At 37.9% G+C, this 26289-nt stretch overlaps 1 long non-coding RNA gene across 2 annotated transcripts in view; it reads right to left on the minus strand.

Moving 5' to 3' along the window:
- Positions 1-26289, minus strand: part of LOC142160274 (uncharacterized) — a 62832-nt gene that overhangs the window by 19369 nt on the left and 17174 nt on the right. Inside the window, exons 2-3 of one of the 2 annotated variants that reach the window (XR_012693130.1) lie at positions 25518-25619; positions 13430-14886 (exon numbers count right to left, since the gene is read on the minus strand). This is a non-coding gene — a long non-coding RNA (uncharacterized LOC142160274). Of the gene's footprint in view, positions 1-13429; positions 14887-25517; positions 25620-26289 lie in introns of those variants that run through there. The other variant, XR_012693129.1, reaches the window with a different exon arrangement.

The following is a 26289-nucleotide window of genomic DNA, read 5'->3' on the forward strand; positions in this document are numbered from 1 at the left end:
TTCTGGGTCCTTTTTCATTTTAATGTATTCATTAGTGATGTTGCTTGTGGTCTATAAGGGAAAGTATTTCTTTTGCAAATGATACCAACATTTTGATACTGTAAAATAAATACATAGTGTAGTAGTGTTTGCAGCAAATCACTTTGTAGATGTATGCTTTAGAGGATGCCTGATGTATGCTTCATAGGCAGCCTTATGTCACCCAATGTAAGTTTATATACAGAGTTACCTGTCAAGCTGCAGGTTTAAAAAAATGGAGATGTTGCCTATAGCAACCAATCAGATTCTAGTTATCATTTATTTAGTACATTCTACAAAATAACAGCTAGAATCTGATTGGTTGCTATAGGCAGCATCTCCATTTTTTCAAACCCACAGCTTGATAAATTTACCCACCAGAGTCACAGACCTATGGTTTATTTCGCACAGCACCCAGCTGCTAAAAGATTGAGAAATTAACTTGTCTAGAAAGGACCACTTGGGGTTATTTCATGTGCATTATATATTTATATAGGAAACATAATACATCAAATAACTATTTTCCATAATCCACAACAGGTCAAACTTCTTAGTCCTGAGAAGATGGGTTGTGAGGAACAAAGCCAATAGACTGAAGAAGATAGAATCATAAGGGATGAAGCCAAAGTTGATGGGTTGAAGAATGTAGAATTGTGAGGTATAAAGACAAAGTCGATACACAAGTAAACCAAACCAGACCCTTTAAGCACAAGCAGAAAAATGTAATTCCAACTTTGCTTCTGCATAGATTGGTAGGGGTGAGACATAAATTTGAGGGAGTTTAGCCACATTTAGACATATAAGTCATCTCCAAGGCAATACTTAGCTTTCTTAGGGCCTTAGTGCTGGAAAGACAAATTGTATCACCCAATAATATGCTTTGCACAGTATAGTGCATTACTGACATAAAAACGAAGTTTAGGTTTGTATGTGCTCAATGACCATGCCTTTGTAATATCTTATACATTATATCTTGAAATGACTTTATCAGAGTTCTTTGTGTAAAAATAAAGTGCCTGTTCAATTATTAATGGCTGGCTTGACTACAAAGCCTATTTTCAATAGGAAGCATGTATAAGTGTGTTTGTCTGCATGATAACAGTTGTGAAGAATCAATGGGTATTGCAAGCTGACCTGAGAGATCTTCCGATTGTTTGCTAGACAATAATGGCCCATACACTCTTACCTCTCAAGCATGATTTATGCTACTATATGTATTTGTGTAGTAGATAACCCTTGAGCATTCTGATAAAAAGTGGAATTTGGATGAACCAAAGAAAATATTGTGGTTTCAATCTAGAAAAACAATAAAACCCTTTACTTGGAATGTTGGAATTGAGTATGAGAGCAACATGAGGTCTAGCTAGTGATGGATTACAACAACCCGTAATCTTTCAACATGTTCCAAAATCAGCCTTGAATAAAAAATAGCTGGTGGTCCAATTTATCTAACAGCTGTAATTTAATTATCCAGTCTGTAAAGCAGCTCATCAGCATAAACGTGTGCAAGCATCAAAGGTACAATATCTGACAGATATTCTCATTTGGTTTGTTATGCTAAATGAGAGTTCTATTATGTTTCCAGTACTATGAAAAATAGCAACATATTTAATGGCTGTTGTAGCATTTCAAAAGAGCACTGTTATGATTATTTGACATTTTATATCTCTTGTAACAAACAAACACATTAGGAAATAACATTTGTGCTGTTTTGTTGTTGTTATTATTATTAGCAGTAGTAGTGGTATTCATTTCACTCATTTTTGAATTGGAGACCAAACTATGCTCTTTTTTATTTAAACAATGCTTGTTGTCAAAGCAGCACATGTGAGCCTAAAGTGATACAAACATCAGACGATGAGCGATAGATCATTATTACAGCTTTGAAAGCAAGCAGTTCAAACAATCATCAGATCCAATGAACTCGACATAAACTGAAATATGAGCAGAGTCTTGAACCACAATATTTTGTTATGAGGCACTCATCTCAAAATGAGATGCCAATGTCTATAAACATGTCCTGAATTACATAGGCAAAATATAAATTACTTCTAGCACAGTAGTCCTTTCCCTGACTCACCTTGGGGTAAATGTATTAAGCTCCGGGTTCTTCAACACCCGCGAGTTCGGCGTTTTCGGCGTTTAAATTTAAAGCGGCGCTGCCTTGTAAAGGGAAACTTCCCTTTACAAGGCAGCGCTGCTTTAAATTTAAACGCCGAAGGCGCCGAACTCGCAGGTGTTGAAGAACCCGGAGCTTAATACATTTACCCCCTTGTCTCTTTTCCAGTATAGAGCCGATTTAGTTAAACCTTTTTGATGCAAGTATCAATCTCTTGCTGGCTTTTTTGTAGACATTATTTCAAAGAGCAGAGTTTCAACCCTGGTAAAAGATCTCCCTGATATATTGCAAGGATACCCTTTCTCCAACTGTCTACCAATTGGCGTTGGAGATTCTGTGGGCTTGACTATAGCAAAATATTTTATAAATGGCACTGGCGAATTGGAGGTCCTTGACAGAGTGAAATTGGAAGGAAACATATATCTGTGTGTTGTCACACAGCAAATTAGTAATGTAATGTATAAGCTGGGAATTTACCATATCCCTCAAAGAACCTAGAAAGAAAGTACAGATTTCTTTGTTGGATCTTACAGCTGCACAACACATTTCAGCCTCTATTTTCCCACTCTTGAAAATAACTAAGAGGTATGGGTGGATTGGCCATAGACCTTACTGGTAGTTTTGTCAGTAGGCCAATGACCGCTCCATGATGTCATGGGGCTGCTTGGGCGCAGGGGAGTGTTGGGCTGGTCACAAACTCAGTGATTTGGGCCAGCATCTCTGTACTCTGGGTCACATGTTGCCAGTTGCCTCTTGCATCTCTCCCCCCACCCTCCTGTGTGTGTGTGTGTGTGTGTGTGTGTGTGTGTGTGTGTGTGTGTGTGTGTGTGTGTGTACCTCTGACACCCCATTTATATCTGTGTCCCCCTATTTTTTCACTTCTCCCCTCTTCACGCCTTTCCTTCCTTCTGCTGGATGTAGAACTCAGTGCTGGTAGCTGCCGATCAGAAGGGACGTGGACAGATTGAGACACAACATATCAAACGCCATATAATCAAACCTAAAGATAGCAGTCAGGCACAATTTTCTTGTTTACATTTTTTTTCTGTAAAATAGTACATTTTTGTAACATCATGGGTGCATATGCTACTGGGGTTTGCAGACAAAGCTGATCAGCTGTGCTAACCCTGTCTACAGTTTCTTTCCCAAGACCACTTCAAGTTGCCAATCTGCCCCTGTTGAGAGGGTGGGTTTTTACATATAGGCAGAAATGGTGAAATCACCAGAATCTGACCATCATCATCATTTAATTATATAGCGCTGTACAGAGAATATTTGTCATTCACATCAGTCCATGCCTCATTGGAGCTTACAGTCTACTTTACCTAACACACAGAAAGACCCCCACATTGTGAGGCAGAAGTGCTAACCACTGAGCCGCCATGCTGCTCAGTAACCACTTGCACATGTCAGTCAAGTAATGTTGTCACTCTACCAAGATGAGATACAATCTTCATTTATTTGGCTGGGGAGTAAATCCACCTATATTCTAAGTATCTGGGTCATGTTAAGAAGCTGACAATGTGAAAAATAAAATATGTTTGTGGAGATAAGGGGGGGGGGTGAGACTACTTTTGTTAGTCTAAAGAAAAAATATTAAAGACATGCTAGATATAATATTTGCATCATGAGACTAACCAACAAACTGATAACAAGCTGAACTAAATAAAAACATTCAACATTTTTATGCCCTTGGTAAATTACATTCTGAGAGGCTGCAAAATGTTCTTAACAGAGCCAATTTGTAAGAAAAGTTGGGATAGACCATGACTAGACAAAGCCTGGTCTCTCTGGTATTAGGAAGTGTGGGTTCCACCCAGGCTCGGACTGGCCTGCCGGCCAGCTGGTCTAAAAACCGGTAGGCCTGGCCGCGATTAAGCCCCACCCCCTCCGACATTGGGGCGGAGCTTGCAGTGACCAGCTGAAAAGACGGTCCCCGTCCCGGACGTCTGCGGCGGCAGTGTAACAAACACACTACCGCGCAGGTGCAGAGAGGCTCTCTGCACCTGCGCAGTAGTGTGTTTTTAACTTCAGCAGGGGAGGGGGAGTCGTCCATCGCCGCGGTCAGCCAGAGGAGCAGCATGCTGGAGCACTGAAAATACCCAGGTAAGTGACACAAGAAGGGGACAGGTCAGAAAGTGTTGTTACTCAGCAGGAGGCTATTCATACCAATCATGAGCCCCACGTGCAGCCCTCTAATGTTCAGTACATGTTCAATCCTCCAAAAAAAATCACATGTCACTCAAACCCTGCAGTCATCCCAAATACCCTTTGGCACCCCAATTCCCCCAAATGGGGGGCCCTTGTAAACAAACTATGTAATATATGATGCCTATATCAACCACTGAGCTCCCATCCAGCCAACCTTTTTTATTTTTTGTTGCCAAAAAAAAAATCAGCACATAAGCCCTATGCTGAGGGAAATGGGGGACCCTTGTAAACAAACTATGTAATATGTGATATATATATATATATATATATATAAATATATATACATATATATATATATATATATATATATATATATACATGATGAAAGAGGGAAATGGGGAGAGCCTGAGGCTAAAGCATTTGTGCTAAAATGTTCTTGTATATTACAATACAGAAAACACACTGGGCCCCATTTGAAAAGTGGAAGATAATGAGAAAAACCTGGCCAATCTTGATTTGAGCTGCACCCACATTGAGAATCCAGGATCGATCCAAGCTAAAGAAGATACTCATTATTTACAGGTTGGAAAACATTTCTCAATAATAATTTTTTTAATGTTTCTAAATATTTTATCCAGACACTGTGAAACTGTATACTAAGTTTGCATGACATGATGAAATCGGCTTTGTTTATGGAATATCATGATGATGAGATGATATAATGTTGCTAATTATGTGATCATTGCATATAATTAGTAGATTTTGAGGGTATGGCATGTTGGAGGGCATGGAGGAGTTGTCCTCCTTGGGCTGACCACACCCCCTTGACTGGCCACACCCACTCTTACAGTTGGCCACACCCCAACGTAGTGGGCCCCTATCACTGCATTCCCCTGGTGGGCCCTTCATGCCCCAGTCCGACCCTGGTTCCACTCTTTGCACATGCTTCACAGTCCCACAGTCAGTGGCAGGGAGGCGCCTGGGATACACAAGGGCTTAGGAAGTTGAGAAGAGACAGTCTATAAGTGAATCATTCTTCACAGTTTCAGGGAGAACCACTATTTAAAAAGTAGGTTAAAGCAGTTCTCCAGGGCATTTATTTTAGCTTGCAGAGACTCAGTTTTATGTAAACACTCCAGAAGCAACATTTATGCTGACGTGGTATCCAATTTGGAGTGCCAATCCCCTAATTTGGAGGTTGATTGTGCTGTGCATGGGTTTGTTTTTTTTTTAATCAGGAAGTCATGTTTTCATGGATAACAGAAATATGCTCTTTCCAGTGTAAAAGTATAATGCAATCTTTATACTGCATTTCAGATGGGTGGGGTAGGAATTAGCGATGACGATAATTCTGACAAAAGGGAGGTAGACAGGAAAATTCCGATGGCTTTTAAAGCGACAAGTACTGAACGTACACTTACACAAAAAGTGACAGGAAAGATTTCCGAGAGCAGTGAATGCCGGCAGTGTCCTTCTCCACATTTAACTTCCCGACAGTCAGTTTGCTGCTCTTAAGGGGGCAATGTGAGGATCTGGCGGTTATAATAAACTACAACTGCAACTACAAAACAACAAAAGGTAAAATAAAAAGTGGAAGGGGTCTGTTTTATAAACAGTGTTAACGTTAGCGGTAGCATAACATCCTAATAAATGTATTTTATGGCAAAAAAACTTTTTTCTTTTTAAATGTTTTGTCATTATTGAGTATATTATTAACAGGTGACATTACATTTTTTTTCTCTGTGCGTCCATTTGGGACTTGACATATGTACTGGACGTATCTTGCAGTGCATTGTCTGTTACATCAAAGCATACCTAGACTCATATTCAACAAGAGACGTATCTCTTAAAAGTGCATGCCTTAATGAATCAGGTCCATAGTGGATCAAGATATTTTGAGTTCTCATTATAGCAATCTTAACAATTTGTCATCCATTGAAATTGAACACATTCCCTGTACCAAACGAGGTGACTATAGGCATAGGTATTTATGTATAAGAGAAACCTATTGAATGTTCAAGTTGGACAGCCTTAATTCTGATGGCCTTAATGAAGCAGTTGATTTAAATATGATTATATAACTTTACATTAGTGGATGAAATGTTAGTCATGTTTGTATTCCTTCATTTATTCTAAAAGTGTTTTTTTATTGGTAGATACATTGGTTGAATTATTTTATATCATTAATACCATAAGACCTATTAGGTATCAGGATTGTAGTCCATACCTGTAACGACAAAAATGTATGCTCTCTATAGGAATCATTACTGCAATACTAGTTTACTGTTTATCATTGACAATCATTTGAGTCTTCTTTCTTTCTTCTATATTGATGCTATGTCAACAGAAGAAATATTTAAATATTATGTAAATATTTGAGCTTTTTTATGGCAATATTACTGACACCAGAATAGTCAGGGGATTTGGTTGTTTAGATCTTTAATATGTTTTACAATATTCTAGGTCTATATTAGCTGGAACTACCTCAGACCATTAACTATATCACAAGAGTCATTAGATGCCAGGATTATAGTACTTATTTGTAATGACATTAGAGAAATCTCTATTCGCCACAGGGAGTAGCACTGGCTGATTTTTTCGGCCTAGTTTCTTTCATATACTATTGTTATATCCCCGGAGGAGAGAGAGAAAAATATATTATGCAACGATTGTGACATCAATATTAATACATTAAACACCTGAGTAGTCAAATGATTGGGTTGTCAGATTGCCTATGTGTTTTAAAGACTGCATACTTAGATTTTGATTACAATTGTTGAAAAGAAGTTGGAGTTTGGGATATAAACTTGAACCATTGCTTGACATCCAAAATCTTTTTGAGTTTTTCACTGAGTGCTAAAGAAAGGATGCGTCTGTTGTTTCTGGTTATAATGGTGTGGCATTCCCTATCTTTAAGCTGCTGGCAACACTCACATAATCTAAAAATAAAAAAATGATTTCACAGCCTGCCTGTCTGCAGCCCCTGGACTTTATCTTGTCTGACCATGCACTGCTCTTTTCTGAGAACTTCTGCCATAGGCATCCTACTTACCTGCACTAAGGCTTCCTTTTAGTCGTCAACAAACCCTTCCAAGCGCATAGCCCTGATTTATGTTGTTTGATATTGCTTGTTCTGTCTTTGCCTTTGTTCTTGACAAGGACACAGTTGTTCCACTGTTGTACAAATATTGTTCATTTCTTTGGATGGTCAGATGTTATTTTTCAACAACTTTTTTTTAGACCAATTGTGTTTTTGAACATTTTCCACTTGTCTACAGTGCATTTACTGCATTATTATACTATAGTTTTATATTCACACTATAAGTCCAGCCATTTCTCTGTTTTGTGACTTATACACTCAAAGGACCATAATAATAGTTTAAAAGCTCATATTTTAAGGATTTCTGTCTTAGTAAACATGTATGCTAATTACTCAAATAAATTTATTTACCTGTGTATTTTTAAAGGATTTCTCAGCATGTGACCAGTTTGGGGATGCTTGTACTAGTAGGGATTGAGAATAGTTGAGATACTATGATCTAGAGCAGACATGTCCAACCTGTGGATCTCCAGGTGTTGTCAAACTACAATCCCCAGCATGCCTTGCCGTGCTTAAAAGCACATTGGGATTTGTAGTTTCACAACATCTGGAGAGCCACAAGATGGCCAAGCCTAATCTAGACAGGTTTTTCAACTTCAGGAAATTTAAGTTGAGAGTGTAAACGTGTGTTTTCACTTTTTTGGTTTCATTAAAAGCTATTTTACAGAGTTGGGGAAGCCTCCATTCCATTTGGCCAGTCACAGTTTTCAGGCCACCATCTCAGGTAACATACAGGGCTACTGTCCTATGAGCTAAGTGAAGGGATCACTACTTGTAATATTTCTTCTTAACTTAGTGGGTAGGGGCTCCTACCTAGCCCTATTTTTTTGTACTCCATTGACTCATCCTAGTTGAAGGACTGCTGAAGCAAAATAGATGACTTCATATTCTAACAAAATCAATAATAATGAATAACCATGTGTAACAGACAACAATATTTAAGTAATCAAAAACATAACCATTATGCCAATATATAAATATATATATATATATATATATATATATATATATATATATATATATATATATATATATATATATACACCCATATATATATATATATATTAGCAGCAAATAAGTACACATTAATAATGGATATGTTTGACAATCCATTAATAAACACAATAATCAAAATTCACCAGGATCATAAACGTAAGCGACAATAGAAGTAATTACCCCATAAAAGCTAGTAACCCTAATTCTAAGGACATATAAAGTACATACTTCAATTTCAAATCTCATCAATAACCGTCCAGTTTCTTAAAGTGAAATTATTCAATAAGTGTTTAGTGTAGAAGTAGATTATTCGAACTGTGGAGACAATTTAATAAGCAGCCAGCCATGATGGTCACAGAAGGCTGTGTAAGCAGTGCATATAATTGCTTCCTGCGTATTTAAACCAGAGTTTAAGTGTTAAAATACCTATGAGCTCTGTGCAATGCTGCAATGAAAAGTCTTCACTATTTCATTTGCAATATATGAACATCAGCTAAAAGCAGGAATTATGTACAGGCTTTGTGAATTGAATAGCATCCTATTTAATCAATGTAACACATTCCTCCACTGTCTTGTTGTAATGTGGGATTTTTTCAGAGGATAAACATGTGTCATGATCAGAAACATTAAAATCGCATTCTATTCATAAAAATACTTATTTTAATTAACTTTCTAAAATAAATAATACATTAATAATAACAATTTTGAGACATTACATAAAAAAAAGAATAATAATAAGATTATGGAAGTGTCAAAGGCAGTGTCAGTTGCCGAATACTTAATGCAATCAAAGACAGACTTAAACGTGTATCTATGGCATTGATTATAATCAATGTAAATAGGCATAAATTAAACTATTTAAAACAATATAGTAAAATGAATTGCTATGTAAAAATTTATAGCTATATATACATTAATTAATCACACAGTCTGCAGCTTAGTCATTAATTAACCATAGTGTGCATTTCATTTAAGTGTTTAGAACCTCTGCATACAAGAGAACCAGAAGACTGGGACTCAACACCTCCTGAATAATGTATAACAGACAACTAATCAACTTGACCCAAGCGATATATAGATATAAATGCAGAAAATACAAAAAGCCCAAAGAGAAGGGCCTATTAAACATAGAACCCCTGAAACTCATATCTGTAATATGAAACACAGTAGATAATCTATCAAAAATGATAAAAGATGAAAAAAAGAATGACATGGAATATATATATATATATATATATATATATATATATATATATATATATATATATATATATTGTGGCAATGGGAGTGGTTTGCCACAGGCCTCTAATAGTGGTATTAGCTATGGAGCTTACTGTCTGCAGGTAAATAGCTGCAGACCAAGTCATACATGGGTGTAGCACTGTGCTTATATTAAGTAATGTACAGGTCAGAGACATGTGGTAAAGTAAATGTAAAAAGTGATTTACTTGCATGCTTTAACGTGTTTGTATCCACAGAGCTGATAGGGGTGGCTGTGCTGATTAGGCGTTACAGAACACCTGAGGAGCCATCCTTTAAAGACAAGGTGGGAGTGTCGCCTGTCAGTCATCCAAGCCTGTGGGAGGAGACATCTGTATTTAATCCTGAGTTGTGCTATTGTTAGAGGTGACTGACGCTGAACCAGTTGGCCAGTCAGTAGGGAGCTGTACTGTGTCTAGTTAGTGTTTAGGGTCACCAGGAGGTGCAAGTAAAAGGTAGTTGCTTGCTGGTGTCATCCTGCCGGAAGTTGTGCAATTTATTGTGATGAAAACAATAAATATATTTGATTTATAAAAGAAGTTTCGTGTTGCTGATGTCTACTGGGTATTCTTACAACAGAAGGTGACAAAAGTGCCAAGAGAAGGGTGCGGTTTTGTTACTATATATATATATATATATATATATATATATATATATATACATATATATATATATACATACATATATACCCCACATACCCCACGCATCAGCCCATACATTACATTAGTAGCATTCCCATCTAATCAATAGACATACTTCACCCCTCATCAGCTCCCACCATTAAATTAATAGCATCCCCATTTAATAAACCGCATTATTCCTCACCATACCCAACATTAAATTAAAAGCCTCCATATTTAACAAACAGACTCTCGCCAGCCCCGACATAAAATTATTAACATTTCCATTTAATACAAATGCCTATTTCCCCCAGCAGCCCCAAAATCAAATTATGGCTTACAAATTTCCCCATATTTAATAGTAATTATTATTATATAATTAATATTTTACTGATTTTTTTTTACATTACTTATGTTATCATACTATGCATCATATATTTATGTACTCCATACCCCGCATCTCCCTCTATTCTCTAAACCCCCTCCCCACCTCCAGACCCCCTTCTCACCAGACCCCTCACTTCTTCTCTCCAGACACCCTCCTCATCAGACCCCTCACTCCTTCTCTCCAGACACCCTCCTCACCAGACACCCTCCTCACCAGACACCTCACTCCTTCTCACCAGACCCCCCCCATTCACACCAGCCCTCTCTCAAGCCCTCTCTCCAGCCCTCGCTCCTGTCCTCTTCTGCCCCCTCTTCTCACCAGCACAGCAGTATTTTACTTACCTTACTTCTTCTGTCATCTTCTTCCATCTGTGCCGGCTCCTCGTCGCCTGTGTTCTGACAGCATCCTGATGTCATTGTATGTACGTCAGGATGCTGCAGGAGCAGCAAGCCGGCACCCTCATTATGGCGCTGCTGTCTACAATGGGCAAAGTAGTCCTGCAGTCCTGCCACCGCAGGACTAGATTGCCACTTCATTGGGGATGAAATATGTAGCGGGCGGGTGTTGCGCCCCCACTAGGCCTTGCGCCCTGGGCGGTCGCCCCGAACGCACCGCCCTCGTTACAGCTCTGATCTGAAATGTGCTTAGATAGCCTATGAGTTTTTGCTCCAGAAGCCCAATTTAAGAGTGTAAGTGGTACATCCATCATGTCACATTCCACAGCTGCACTCCATAAAATATATTACAAATGTCAACTGACAATTAATTAAACTTTCTATTGGGCATTTTACTTTATAGTTAATGCCGATGTAGAAATATAGAAGTGGCATTTGGTAAATGTAACTGAATGGCTCAATGCTACTTAGCCACCGAAGCTTTACAGATTCGTATAGGTTTAAATTAATTTTAGCATTAATTTGAAATGCTATTGAACACATTTAATAAAATACAAATACATATTTAGTGCTATCCTCTCTGTGTCCTCCTCCTCTCCCTTTTCAGACACACAGACAGACACATGAGACACACAGAAAGAAACATGGGAGACATTGACAGACAGGCAGACACTCACATTCAGTATCTGGCTCTATCACTAATGTATCTGGCTGTGTCCTGAGATAGATGATGATAAGGGTGTTGAGTACTGAAGAAATAAATAGTATAACTCATGGTGTGTACATTCTGCTTACGGGAGGTTTCTAAATAAAATGTTCTATCTTACAGTGTGTTTTCATTACTGACTGAGCTATGTAAACGGCAGCCATTTTACTGGAGACCAAAAAGCATGGAAGGCTATGTAAACAAATAAAACAAATTTGGTTGTGACAATTCATCAAATTTTATTGTGAAAATTGGTGAATTCGATGAACAGGAGAAGTGCTGATATGACATATTGTTCAATGCTGGCCCACTTTGATAACTGGATGTAAGGACATGACATTCTCTACATCTTTAGCAAACCTACATGTGATGCATCTGTTTTTCCACATCATACAACCCTTTAGGTTTTCCAGTATCCATAAAAGTTTATGATAGCCAAATTGATCATTTCTTTTTTTTGTCACTTTTGTTTCTAAAAAAATTTAAAAACTTTGGGCAAGCTTATTTTTTACTGTATTGTATCTTCTAAACACTAGTTTTGCACAATCCATAAAAAAGCCTTGAAGTATTGTCTAATTTCAATGTAGAAAAATATTTATTTGTGATCCTTTTAATGTTCTTAGTTATGCTAAGAGGCAAAAGCTATGGATCTCTTATCTCTATTCTATTTAAACTACACTTGGGCCTCAAGAGGAAGTTTATGTCTAGTTTTAAAACTTCAGAAAAAGTAGATCTTAGGACATTCTCAATATACCGTTGACTCCCAAAAGCATCTAATAAAATTCTTGCCTGTTTATTAAAGGCATTCTTTTCCGAGCCATTTCTACAAATTGAAAGTGTTGACTCTTAGGAATATTATCCTACAGGATCTTTATTGAAATTATTACAAACTTAAACTTCAGTACAAACTGCACCACCACTTGTCGAAAGTGTGATATCTAAAAAAATAATCTGTGATGCACTGTAAGTGCTTTGGAAATTTGTACTAAAAAAAGTGTTAAATTAAGATAATCAGCAAATGATGGAATAGGAATCCCCACCCCAAATGAAAAACAAATTTATTATATATCTGCCATAGAGCACTGGGTTCTCCCCAAAGCGGCCATTTGATATATACGTAAAAAAAAAAAGCCTCCATAGATTGGAAAAACTTGGACTGAACACAGTACCCATGGCAGTCCCGTTGTTTGTAGTTAGAAGTGTGAATAAATTGATTGTGAGGCAAAATAAATTGAACCAAAGCCAAAATGACTTCAGATTGTGTATCTTTGGGAAATCCGTCTTTATGAGTAAATGTTCAACCACAAGTATAAGTGCTTTATGTAGAATATTCTTGCAGTGAGATTCTACATCACAGATCAAGAACTCGCTTCTAATTAAACGGATTCGTTAAATTAAAAAATGAGCAATATCCTATGTGAGATTGGATGGATGCACTGTGAATCTGTAAGAAGGAATTAATATTAAGTGAAAAAAAAGTGGTTAGGGACCCAACACCAGAGATAATAGGGTGCCCAGGTAAAGATGTGTGCGACTCCTAGAAGCCATAACATTGGGCATGGGGTGTTAGAATTCCCAGTATAAAGACCACAGAGAGTTGTGTAAATTAAACGGAGTGTCTTTATTTTAAAAACAGGTCCCACAGGTATAAAGAAGATGCAGTCAATGGTAAGAAGGCAGCTAGTATAAATTCTTTGAAAAAGCAGAAATAGGATACAGGATTACTAGGATTAGCTGAGGAAGCAAGAATACTAAGAGACAAGACATGGTATGAAAACTGCATGTACAGGATACCGGGATCTCCAGGTTTAGCTGAGAAGCAGTAGTTACTGGAGAACAAGCACAATAAGATAGCTGGAGGTACAGAATACCAGGATAATCAGCTTTTGCTGGGAAGCTAGAGATGCTTCCCAGCTAGACCTGAACTAAACCTCTTGTAGGCAGGATCTGGTATAAGCAAAGCAGAATCCACAGAAGAGATGCTGTACTGCAAACAGAGGCAGATTATGACATGGGGTTGTCTCGCTCATATCACCTGATGGAGGTGGGAAGGTTGGCCAGGGGCATGTTTTATCTTATCAGGGGATACCTCAGGGCAGGGAACAGGGGGGCTGACAGTTCTCACAGTCACTCTGGTTGGGTAATAAAGAGTCGCCCTGAGATTCCAGCGGTGTATTCATTTTTGGAAAGACTGACCTAAGAGGTGATGCTCTGGTTAGAGTAAACTTGCCACTATGACTGCATTGGATTTGTGTGCTGTTGGGACATTTGCCAGTAATCTACTTTGGAAACTGTAACCTGCCATATGTTGAACTCTGTTACCCTCTTGATGACTGTCTTAACCTCCGGTGTATTCTACTGATGTTCCTAACTTCTAAGTGTAACGTCACCACTTTTGTATCCAGAAAAATACATTTGGATTTATACCTGGTGTTGGTCTAAGTGATATAAAGAAACCTCACATGCAGCATGACACTTTGACCAAACAGGTGTTCTCTCAAATACAATGTCTTTAGCACAAATCATGTTTTTTGAAAAGGATACTGCAAGATAAATCTTTTTTACTGTGATACAAATACATGCAGTTGTGCAGACATAGGTTGTACATGCTTAGGCCACTCAAACAATGATTATTTCTTTCTCTATCAAAAGATGTTTTCACGTTCAGCCACCCACCAGTTCCGTTCAAGCGCATATCTCCACCTCTCACCATTCTAATTGTCTTGGGCCAAAAAGAAGCAATCAAAATGACATATTAAAAGATTTTTTTGTGGATAATTTGTGAGCCACAACTAAGTATCTTTCAAGCTATTACAAGCGTGCTGTGTTGTGTTACCATTGGGACACCTAGCATGCAGGGAATGATTTCAGCTCGATGGGATGTCTATTGACATGATCCGTGATCACTCCCCAGGAGTCAGCATGTACGACTCATTTCAAAGGTGAAATTTTGCAGAACATTTTTTACCAATTCGTAGAACTTGCATTTGAATTGCTAGTAGAAATTCTATTTAAACAGTTCAAGAGAGTAGAAATTCTTAGAAAAACTGTCTCAGTGTCATTTGCAGGGAGAATTCTGTGCTCATCATTTTCCAACCCACTCATGTCTTTTACCAATAAGGTAGGCTGACTTCTGTGAAGAAAATATACATAAATATAGCTTAGTTTCTTTTGAGTACAGTGCTTCTGTTCAACAGCACGTTAATGGTTTTATTTTTACTGCAAGTATCTCTTTTTTTAAGTTTAAGTGTGGGAGATAGATACCGTTACTGAGACATTACTTTAATAGACATATTTATTTCTATATAAATATTTTAGTTTTATTAACTTAACCTGTCTGCTATAATAGTTCTTTAGAGGTAGTGGTATGCCTTTAATGAGGCAAAATATACTGCTTGGGGCTTCACTTCTCATGCACCAGCCCTTGTGCATGTTCAAAAAAGTAGAAACAGAGTCTCACGGCCCGCCTCTAAATTTTGCTATGGGCTTGGTAATACCGTAGTCTGCCCTGCTGAGATAACAGGTTTGGGGGAGCAAGAAAATATACAAGATCACTTATAAAACAAATATTAGTGGTTTCTTTATGTTAATAGATGCACTAGTGATAAAATGTCAATATTTGTCTTTTATGGGATACACTACTCATATAATAATGTTTATGGTAGTTTGAGTTAGGAATGAGAAGGACACCATCTTATATGTTGCCTTGGGCAGCAGGAAATCCCTGTACAGAAGAATTTCGTATTTAGATGTTATCTGAGTTTCTATTTATTTTTGAAAACATGTAATTGCATTTTTCTATACCCTTATTCAATGCATTTCTACATTCTTTAATAATTATTTTTGATTTGACAATCATTTTTTTTACTTTCATTGACATTATGGTTACCATACATTTCCTTACATCTATTTGAAACTGAAACTAATAACTGTCAGAAGGTCAAGTACAGATACATGAATTTTGTTCATTTATGATCTGTTTATGTGACGACTATTATATATGCAACATATATTATCCCCAAGTCTACAAAGCATCCTGCCTGTATCCAGTAGTAGATCAGTGTTCTTCCACTGTGAATCCCAAGATATTATGGAACATCTATATAAGCAACTTTCTGAGCCTGAGCAACCATCACTTGAGAGATAACTGAAACTGCTAACGAACACTTTGCTTACCAGATTACTTAAAGAGGCACTATCAGTACATGCTCAATTCAGATCAATCAGCAGGTAAATACAGGAAAGTCCAATTGGGCCAAATGGAGTTACAATAAAATCACCATTAAGGAGTACCTATTGAAAGATAAAATATGTTTTTTTTTTACTGTCAATAATGCAATTGTCATTTTTACATTTGCATATAGCTGCTAATTATCACAAATACATCTGTAAGGTTTTCATTTTTATATTGTCTTATCTGAGAAAATGTGAAATCATAGATCATAAGAAATATTAAATGCCCTAATATGTTTTACCTTAAATCATTGTGTCCAGACTACTAAAATTACTGATGCAAAGACTTGTGCATTTCAGTAGAAGTCTGACCATTAACAAATTACTTTTGATAAGTTTCATTACCTTGTTTAAACCACAATTTTTCCTTCCACCTCAACCCCCTTACTCTGTGAGCTCACTGAAAGGTGTTCTGTTATGCTGATTTGTTTTCCAACTGGTTTTATGGTCCTTTTCACACACACTTTTCTAGTGGTGAATTCTATAAATAGGATCTCTCTCACTGAAAACATAGCAGATTTTTATTAATAATTTCATTAAATAGAATATGAATGTATGAATTCCTTTGGAAGATAGGCCTATACCAGTCTCTATCAGACAGGTATTTATGGTTGACACATGTCATGCATGTAGCATATTTCATCTAAGCTGGCCATGAACCATAGAGAATGTGCTGCTCTTATCTTGTAGCTGGGTCCAGGCATATAAACATTCCTCTCTGTGACAGAACCCATGCCTGTTAGAGTCAGCATTCATGTACCCAATTGTACTTACACACAGTAGGTCTTGTGTAGATTTGAGTGCAATTTATTCCAAAACAGTGGGGCAAAATATGTCCTTCAGAAGATATCTGCAAATACTTAGCTACTCAGGTAGAGACTCTGTAGTATTACTGTAGAAGTCATGTTACTTTGCAAAAAATGCCTACTAGTAACATTCACAAACAAATATACAAACATTTCATTAACCTGTGGTCACGGTGAAGATATTTTTCAGAGACTGTAATGCCTGCTAACAAAGGACAATGGTGTGGTTTGCTCTCAGCGAGATAAAATGGTTTACATTTTATGTACATGTTTTGGATTATGTCTTGATACATTTATAATTGTGAATTATATAAATTCACAAACAACCTTTCAATCGTTAAACATCCTATAAACAAAAAGGGTTTATAAATGGAGAAAATTTGGAGACAAGAGTGAATCACTCTTAGCACTATGTTAAACTGATATGTGAGGTGGATCTGTCAGTTAACCTCTCGCCAGCTCTGTTAAACTATTGTACAGATAAAGTAATAGATCTGCAGCATGTAAGTCTTATCGTCTTATCTGACGCTGCTCCCCATTTATTTCTCAACTCATCCTTTTTCATGTTCCCCATTGCATCTTCCTGTATATTATGTGAACTGGGATATCTAATAAGGATTATGGTATCTGGGAATAGCTATACATGGGACATTTTTGGATATAGAAAAATAAAGTTGCACTATACATAACTGAACCTTTCTCCTTTTAAAGTTTTCTAAGGGCTATTGATTAAGAATGGACATTAGAATTATGAGCTATCCGCTGAATTTTTGAGCTGTGATATTTTTATTCATATTTATGGATTTATTTTGTCCTGATTTTATCTATTTATTTATTTGCTGAAGTTTCGAAATAAAAATGTGTTTATTTGTTAACTGGAAAATTGTGGTTTTAAGATAAGATTACTACTGAGAAGCTTCCTCCACAGGTTAGAGATTTTTGCAACTTATGTTTTCTATATGTAAATTCATACTCTGGATGTGGGAATCCTCCTACAATGGCAGGAACCCTTTATAGAAGCTATCTATTAGCTTTGAAGCACTGAGATCACTGTGTTTTTTGCCACAGGGCCAATACCTTTGTGTTTTACTAAGCAGCCCATCCCACAAGTGAGATTTGGAACCGCACCACCGCTAGGACTGTGGATACCCACAGATGCTTCCTGTCATCACAGTGGGGGAGATCCATTTACATAGACAATGTTGGTAGCTTGAGGGAAAGTGCACTTCAGTGGAGACAAGTGCAACATACCTGCTTGCATCTTTTCTTGACCATACAAAACAGGTAATATAATTCTATCATTTTTATATCAGACATTAAAACAAATGTAAAAATGAAAATTGCATTCTTAACAGTAAAAAAAAGATTTATCTCTCAAAAGGTTCTCCGTGGTGCTGATTCTCCCATGGTGGAGTGGGTAGAGGATTTTGGCAGAAAACTATTAGTAGGGCACTTGTGCTGTTATATTTAATAGGTGTCAGTGGCGTTGGTGGTAGATGTTAAACCACAAGAAGCTTTTAGACTTAACCAATTTGTTGGTTTTATTTCAGAACTTGTAGCAGATAATATATACATATATACAGTTGCTCACAATTGATACTGACTGCAACAAACAGACAATATAACAAACTTATATGCAGCTTATAATGTGGCCAATGTCAGAGAACAAGTTGCCCATAAATATTTTGTGCCTCCACTCATTTTATATATCTATATATAAGTTTACAAAAAAAGTATGGAACTCCAGTTATCACATTTTCTTAGTTCAACTGTCGCTTGAAAGAGCCGCTGAGAGCCTATCTTCCTGTCTGTGTATGCTCAGCAGAGTGATGCAGACGGCTGGAGGCTGCCTCACTTCCTGTCTGTGTATGCTCAGCAGAGTGATACAGACCGCTGGAGGCTGCCTCACTTTCTGTCTGTGTATGCTCAGCAGAGTGATACAGACCGCTGGAGGCTGCCTCACTTCCTGTCTGTGTATGCTCAGCAGAGTGATGCAGACGGCCGGAGGCTGCCTCACTTCCTGTTTTCACTAGATCTCAGTTGATACCACTACCAAGGTGGGAGACAGCGCATAGCACTCCATATTAACAGAGGAAACCAATGTGAAGTGTAGTCTGAACACAGAGGCTGGGTATGTGGCAGTGCATGGGTCAGGCCAGGTCATAATGAATTACTCTACAAATATCCATTCTAGGCACTACGCTACCTCCCATAACTGTGTAGAGAGGGTGTAGTAGCTATTCTGCATATTCCCTTCAAGGCCTTTCATCTTGCTAGTTGAAACCCTGCACTGGTTTCTGCTTGCATCCAGCACTGTGCTCGGCAGTTGCTTTGTATGTGTGACTAGTGCCATTCAGGACCCTGGAGGTGTTTCTAAACAAATGATGGTGTGAGAGACTGGTGTAATCTTGGCTTTGTTATAAGTGAAGAACGCAGGTGTTTACTGTATTGTGATGGAATCTTAATCAGTCTGGGGAGGTTGTTTTACACCGTTTGCGGGATGGTTCTTTCGAAGAGAGTTTAAAAAAATGCTGTGAAGATTATGCATACGTACATTCCTGTTATTACCTGTGACAGAGAAAAATGGGGGGGGGGTTTGTGTCATTTGTACTGGGCCGCACAATTTCTGATGGTGGGTCTGGCCACTATTGTTTGTTTATGTGCATTTTCAGCAACTTTAGTAATTCAAGCTTTTACTGAATTATAACTCCCACCATCTATAATTGACAAAAATTGTTGAATCTGTTGTTCAGCAACCACTGTGATATTCTAGGTTGCTGCATGGAATTTGGATAGATCCCCGGCATTAGCTTTCTATACCAGTGAATAATGGCCTGGACAGTCAAATTTGTCTTTATTAAGCTGAGGAGACATTGTTCTTCTTTTCTATCTATCTGTTAACCTAGCAGTAAATCAGACTCATCCTTCTTGGGATCAGCACATGCGGCTCATGATAAAACTTGTGCCACTGCTAAGATAGCAGATAAATGCCAGGAACTATTGATCTCTCAGCTGTGATTAGGACTCTGGCAGAAGTGCTGCAATAAAGGAATTAACTGTGAACGTCCCACACAGGAAAAGCAAATAGCATTTTATTTAACTATGACTTATAATATTGCATTAGGCAATCATTTCATATATTATTAAGGTAAACAGAACCAAATTGTACTGAGATCCAAATCTAAACCTATACAGCTAGTGGGCAGAAAGTTCAGTCAATCAGACATGTAGAGCATATTTAACTCACAACTACATGACTGTGCATTATGCTTTTATCAGTTCCGTTCTCAGAGTATGCCAGCAATATATAATTAAATATTAATAATAATAATGTATCTTCTATACTCTCTGCAGTGCAAAATATACCTCAAGCACACACTTTGTGGTGGATGTAACTAACTTCACTGCAGGTAAAATGCTATTTTATGACTTCTAAACGCCATTTCTCTCTATAACTGCACAGCATTGCTACTGTTGTGCGATAGTTCGACAAGCTTTTATGAAAAGTTTTCATAGTATTAGGGCCTCTAGCTACATCTTTACCCTGGGCCCATTTATGGACAATAAATTTAAAGCATATGGCAGGAATAGCCGCTTCTGCAAGCTCCCTGATCTAATATCTTATTATATATTCCACACAGTCAAACAATGGATCACCTCTATTTTGTCAGGAAACCACTCCTGACCACCTTCACAAACCACACTCTGCACCCTTGTGACTTGGCAGTTTACCATAAAGGAACACACAGGATTCCAGTCTCAATCTCACTCTCACCTATCCCTTCTATTCCTGCTACAAATTTAACTAGGTCCTTTCCCAACACAGGCCCACACTTCTACACCTCCTCGCAACGGCTACCAGCTACATATAATTATTATTATTATTATTATTATTATTATCATTATCGTAGATTTGTAAGGTTTCAGAGTGCTCCACAGCGCCGTACAGTAGGGAAAACAGGACATATATAAAACAGGGACATACAAGGTAGGCAAAAAAATTGCAGACAAGAAAACAAAGGGTATGAAGGGCTCTGCTCATTAGAGAGCTTACATTCTAAGTGGAAGCGTACACAGCTGAAACAAGAGGAGCAAATGTGGCTTAGATTGGAGATTGGGACAGTTGTGAGGGTGCATTAGTGTGAGTAGTGTTATCAGGTATAAGGTCACCTCTAAAAAAGAGATGGGTTTTCAAAGAGCATCTAAGGATTTGAAGGCTTTGTGAAAAGTCTGGTCAATTCCATAAGTGGGGAGCAGCATGGGAGAAAACTTGAAGGTGGGAGTGAGAGGTGGTTACCAGAGACGAGACAAGGTCAGAGGTAGATCTAAGAGGGTGGGAGGGAGAGTATTGATATGAGATTTGAGATGTATGAGGGTGGTGTTGTTGAGGGCTTTGTAACTAAGAGTGAGAAATTTGAATTTGATTCTGGAGGACACAGTGTAGGGATTTGTAAAGCAGTGCTGCAGATGCAGAGTGGTAAGAGAGGAAAATCAGTCTTGCAGCAGAATTTAAGATGGATTGAAGTGTGGATATATTGGTGTCAGGAATGCTAGAAGCAGGAGGTTGCCGTAGTCAAGCAGGAGATGACGAGAGACTGGATAAGAGTTTTGGTAGCATGTTGAGTAAAAAAAGGGTGTATTCTGGCAATGTTTTTAAGGTGGAGTCGACAGAACCGGGAGAGAGTCTGGATCTGAGGTATAAAGCAGAGGACGGAGTCAAGTGTGACACCAACACAACGGGTTTGGGAGATTGGGAAGTTATGGTGTTATTGAAAGTGAGGGAGATTTGAGGGTGGTGACTCTGGCAGGAGGGAAGATAATAAGCTCTGTTTTGGACATGTTGAGCTTTAGGTAGCGTTGGGACATCCATGTGGAGATAGCAGAAAGACAGTTGATTGTACAAGATAGTACGGAAGGAGAGAGGTCAGGGTAAGAGATGTATATTTGGGTGTCATCAGCGTAGAGGTGGTACTAGAGGCCGAATGAGCGAATAAGTGCCTCAAGAGAAGTGGTGTACAATGAAAAAAGTAAAGGGCTAAGAACAGAGTCTTTACAGAGTATAAGAACGTAGCAAACCTATGACTTAATTACCTAATTGCGCACACTCTGCACTCTGATAGCTAAAAGGGTTAACACTTCCCATACTGGTATTTAAAGGGTTAACAAAGCCAAGCACTCAACCTCTTCTAAACAGACAGTGAATTAATTTAGAGCAATAAGGACAACACTTAAATTTTAGAATTAATATGCCTAAAAGTGCAATTCTTATAGTTAATAAAAACCATTAATAAAGATGACAAAATATATAGCAAAACAGATTTAAAAATAAAAGGACAAAGTTTTAGAATATAAACTTACATATGTGTTGTATAATCTGCGTCAAATGTAAATTGTCTTGAAGGTGGACAGCTTATCAATGTTGACTTATTTTCCAAAAGTCTGATAATATCTTGGAAATAGTTTCATCTTTTTAAAGACACTTTTTCTACCTTCCCTCTCCTACTGGGAAGTTGTCTCCAGAACAGAGGAAGGTAGGGGGGGGGGGGGCTGTTTTACAACCACGATTTGCATCTCTATTTAATACCCAAATATAACATAATTTTCCTGGGATGTATCACACATCCACTTTTATTATGAATGAATCCAATACAAATTTATGAATTAATATATACCAAACAGCATATGTGCAGTGCATTAGCAGAGCTGATACTAATTACCTCTCCTTCCCTGTGTGACAGACAGCTTTATTCGATGTATGGGAGGCCCTTCCTCATCCTATTTATGAATATGTGTCTGATCACTAATTATATTGATTGTATGTGGTATTTTGGAAATAGAATTATTTTTGACTATATAAAATATAGCATGTCATGGTCACAAAGCCCTTGTCTCTTTGTGTAAGACTCCCTACTGGGAGATGGTTCCCTAAAGTCTCTTTAGGTGTCGAAAAATCACTCATTATGCCAGGATATAGCTCACCCCAGGGGGGCGTTTAAAGCTGCTCAGCTACCACTAAAGGTAACTCTGAAATCTTGTAAGTCCGGAGTGTGTAGAGCCTCACATTTTACACCTTAGCTTACAGAGAAGTTCAAATTATTAATGGATTCTTCTGATATACAATATTTGCAATTCAGTTATAATGATGCTTTCATCCCCACAGCTTATAACTGTAATTCCTCCCTGTTCAGTACAGCATAAAAAACCTATATAGATATGCAAATCATACACAGACTATAAACTAAAATTAATCACTAGAAGCTCACAGAAAATATTTTCCAAAAATGTAAAATTACTATTGTTAGTCTCAATGTTGTTATTGGGTAACATCTTACACGATGTGAATAAGCAGCACTCTGTGACTCAAACGTACTTGTTATTTACATAAAGTGAATATAGAAAAGTATCTTTTGCAAGCTTATTTCTGCATGTTTTTTTTCTTTGTTCTTGAAAATAAGCACTTAGAACCCCCCTCTAGAAAATAGAAATACAGATTTTGCACCTGCTTACATGGGTATTGCCTGCTTTGTGGGAGGATACATGCCTTTTATTCTCCAGCACCGCTGAGGTGCCAGAAAATATTGATGCTATTAGAATTTGGATGCATTTTTTGCGTATTGCATTTTGCATTTCAGTGGAAAACTGCATTTCTAGGTGTACTTTGAGCAATGTAATAAAACCCATCAAATACACAAAAGTAACAAATAGTGCAGTCACGATTTTCCCTCACTCTCATGATTTACTTAATCTACACACAATGTTAAACTGAGCTATATTTTTGCAGAAAAATAGAAATGTTGAAATTAAAGAAGGGGTGGCCCTAAACAGGAAGTAGGCTGGACAATTATGTGATGTTTTCACCATTTGCATTTTCTGGCGCACCCATCAGCCTGCAAAACTAGGCACAGATTTTTTAGGATGTCAATTACCTGATTTCTTTTTGTTGTCAATAAATCTCAATAAAAATACTTTATTTAAAAAAATAGCTATCAAATTCCATTCACTTACATTTTTCATGCCACCATTGTTAAATTTCCATATCCCTACTTCTAAATTTCCACTTTGACCACTTGTAATATAATGTAAAATATGTTTGAAAATAGGTGACTAATTATTATTATTATTATTATTATTATCATTTATTTGTTAGGCGCCACAAGGCATCCACAGCGCCGCACACAGTACTAACAGTAGACTATACAGGGTGAAACCATACAGAACAATGAACAAAAAGTACCAATACTTCAGAAGCTCTGGCTAGTCATATGCAGTAAAGATGGAGCGGAAGAACAGGTATGGAGACAGGAGGGGAGGGGGCCCTGCTCATACGAGCTTACATCCTAAGGGAGGGTAAACAGACCAGGCACATGAGGAACTAATCCTCTCAATTTGCACCAGAGAGTCTGTGTAGTGCTCATTATAACTTGATCATAGCTCCAATGCTAGTTACACCTCCGGAAAATATCCAAGGTTCGGCCCTTTCTCACAATGGAAGTCACCAAAACTCTTATTCACTCGCTTGTAATTTCTCTCCGTGACTACTGTAACCACCTTCTCTCTGGCCTTCCTGGCTCTAACCTTGCCCCTCTTAAGTCTATCCTCAATGCTGCTGCCTGCCCCATTTTTCTCTCCCGCCACTCTATCTCTGCTGTCCCCTTCCACCAGTCTCTAGATTGATTCCCCAAGGCCTACAGAATTAAATTTAAACTCCACACCCTCAAAGCTCTAAATCAATCCCCCACCCCCTACATCTCCAACCTCATCTCTACCTACGCTCCTCGCAGCCCCCTCTGCTCTGCCAATGACCGTCGCCTCAATACTTCACTGATCACCTCTTTCCACTCTAGCCTTCAGGACGTTGCACAGGCTGCTCCCCTGCTGTAGAACGATCTCCCACGTTACCTCAGGTTAGCCTCTACTCTCAAATGCTTCAAACGTGTACTTAAGACTCATTTCTTTATTCAAGTCTATAAGCCCTCCTCCTAACTCCCTTGTCCTTGCTTTCACCCCCAGTCGGTATCACCCTATTTGTGTCTCCCCCTTTCCTTTAGGATGTAAGCTCTCATGAGCAGGGCCCCCTTGTGTTCTCCTTCTTATATTCCATCACCCTCTCTACCTCTTGGCCTGCTTTCATAGCCCTGTTTTCTTAAACTTAGGACTACTTCCCGCTGATCACTACCTTACTACCATCACTCTCACTCACAGTCCCTCATATAGTTTGATCTACACTACCATGTTACCTGTAATTTAATTCATTCAGTATGTCTGGCCTTTGTATTTTGTTCATGTATCATGTTATGTGTTATTGATCATTGCTTTCTGTATATGTCATGTGCGGCGCTGCGGACCCTTTGTGACGCCTTAGAAATAAGATAAAAATAATAATAATAATAATAATAATAATAATAATAATATTAAAATGTGCCTACTATTCTTTGTATAATGGCAAAATGCCTCCTTCTATACTTGTGCTCACAATTGTTAAGCAACATTCCTTCCTTTTCTTTTAACTTATTTTTTTGTCTCTGGATTGTATTTATATAAAGTGATGACAATGTGCTATTTTGATATATTTCAGTATGTAACACTTTACTCTGTAATTTTGTATTTAAACTTTCTGTTTCAGATGAGTGTTCTGGAAGGAAACCAGTCAGGAAATGTGGCTGAAACAACACATTTTGATTTCTATAGATGATGTGTAGACTGTGAAATCCAATATGAATCTTACCTTAGTGTGTCCTCAGTAACCCCAAATGGATCCAAATTTCCATTTTGCCACACCATTCATGACTACTGATGGACCTTTTGAAATCCTTCCCCATCTAGGTAACTAAAATCACAAAGGATGAATCATTCACAAGTGAGCAAAGGAAAAACAACAGCTAAATTAAATTGGCTGTCTTGTAAAGTATTTATAGAATTGTAGCTTGATCTCTTTTATTTACTTGAACTCCAATGCCAATATTAGAGTCCAAGTAAAGCCGATTTCTTTGTTATTACCTTTGTTCAAGCCAATGTATTTACAATAATTTTCATATACTGCTGTCCAGATTTAAGAACATGGTGTTTTATTATTATTATTATTAATTTTTATTTATAGGGCGCCACAAAGTATCCGTAGCGCCGTACAAGGACAAACAATGGCACAGTACAAGGTGAAACAGCACAGTACAAGTAACAGTAAGCACTATAACTCTGGGGGCTCAGGCACAGCATGAAAGAGAGGGAGGGAGGGGAAAAGTGAGTATAGGCAGGTAACTATAGCCCAAGAGGGTGGGCACTGATGACAGATTGAGAGTCACTGAGGGGAGCGGAGAGAAGCGAGAGGAGACAGAGGGCAGAGGGACTGAGAGGAGGTGAGCTGAGTAGCTGGAGAGCGCAGTTAAAAGTGATGGAAACAGAAGGTAGGAGAGCCCTGCTCAAAGGTGTTGTAATTATTTCAATCTGTTACTATGCCTGTTGTATTTTTTTTTTTACTATGTTAGGGGTTTTGTATTTCA

This window comes from Mixophyes fleayi, chromosome 6, assembly GCF_038048845.1.
Source record: "Mixophyes fleayi isolate aMixFle1 chromosome 6, aMixFle1.hap1, whole genome shotgun sequence".
Taxonomy (NCBI): domain Eukaryota; kingdom Metazoa; phylum Chordata; class Amphibia; order Anura; family Limnodynastidae; genus Mixophyes; species Mixophyes fleayi.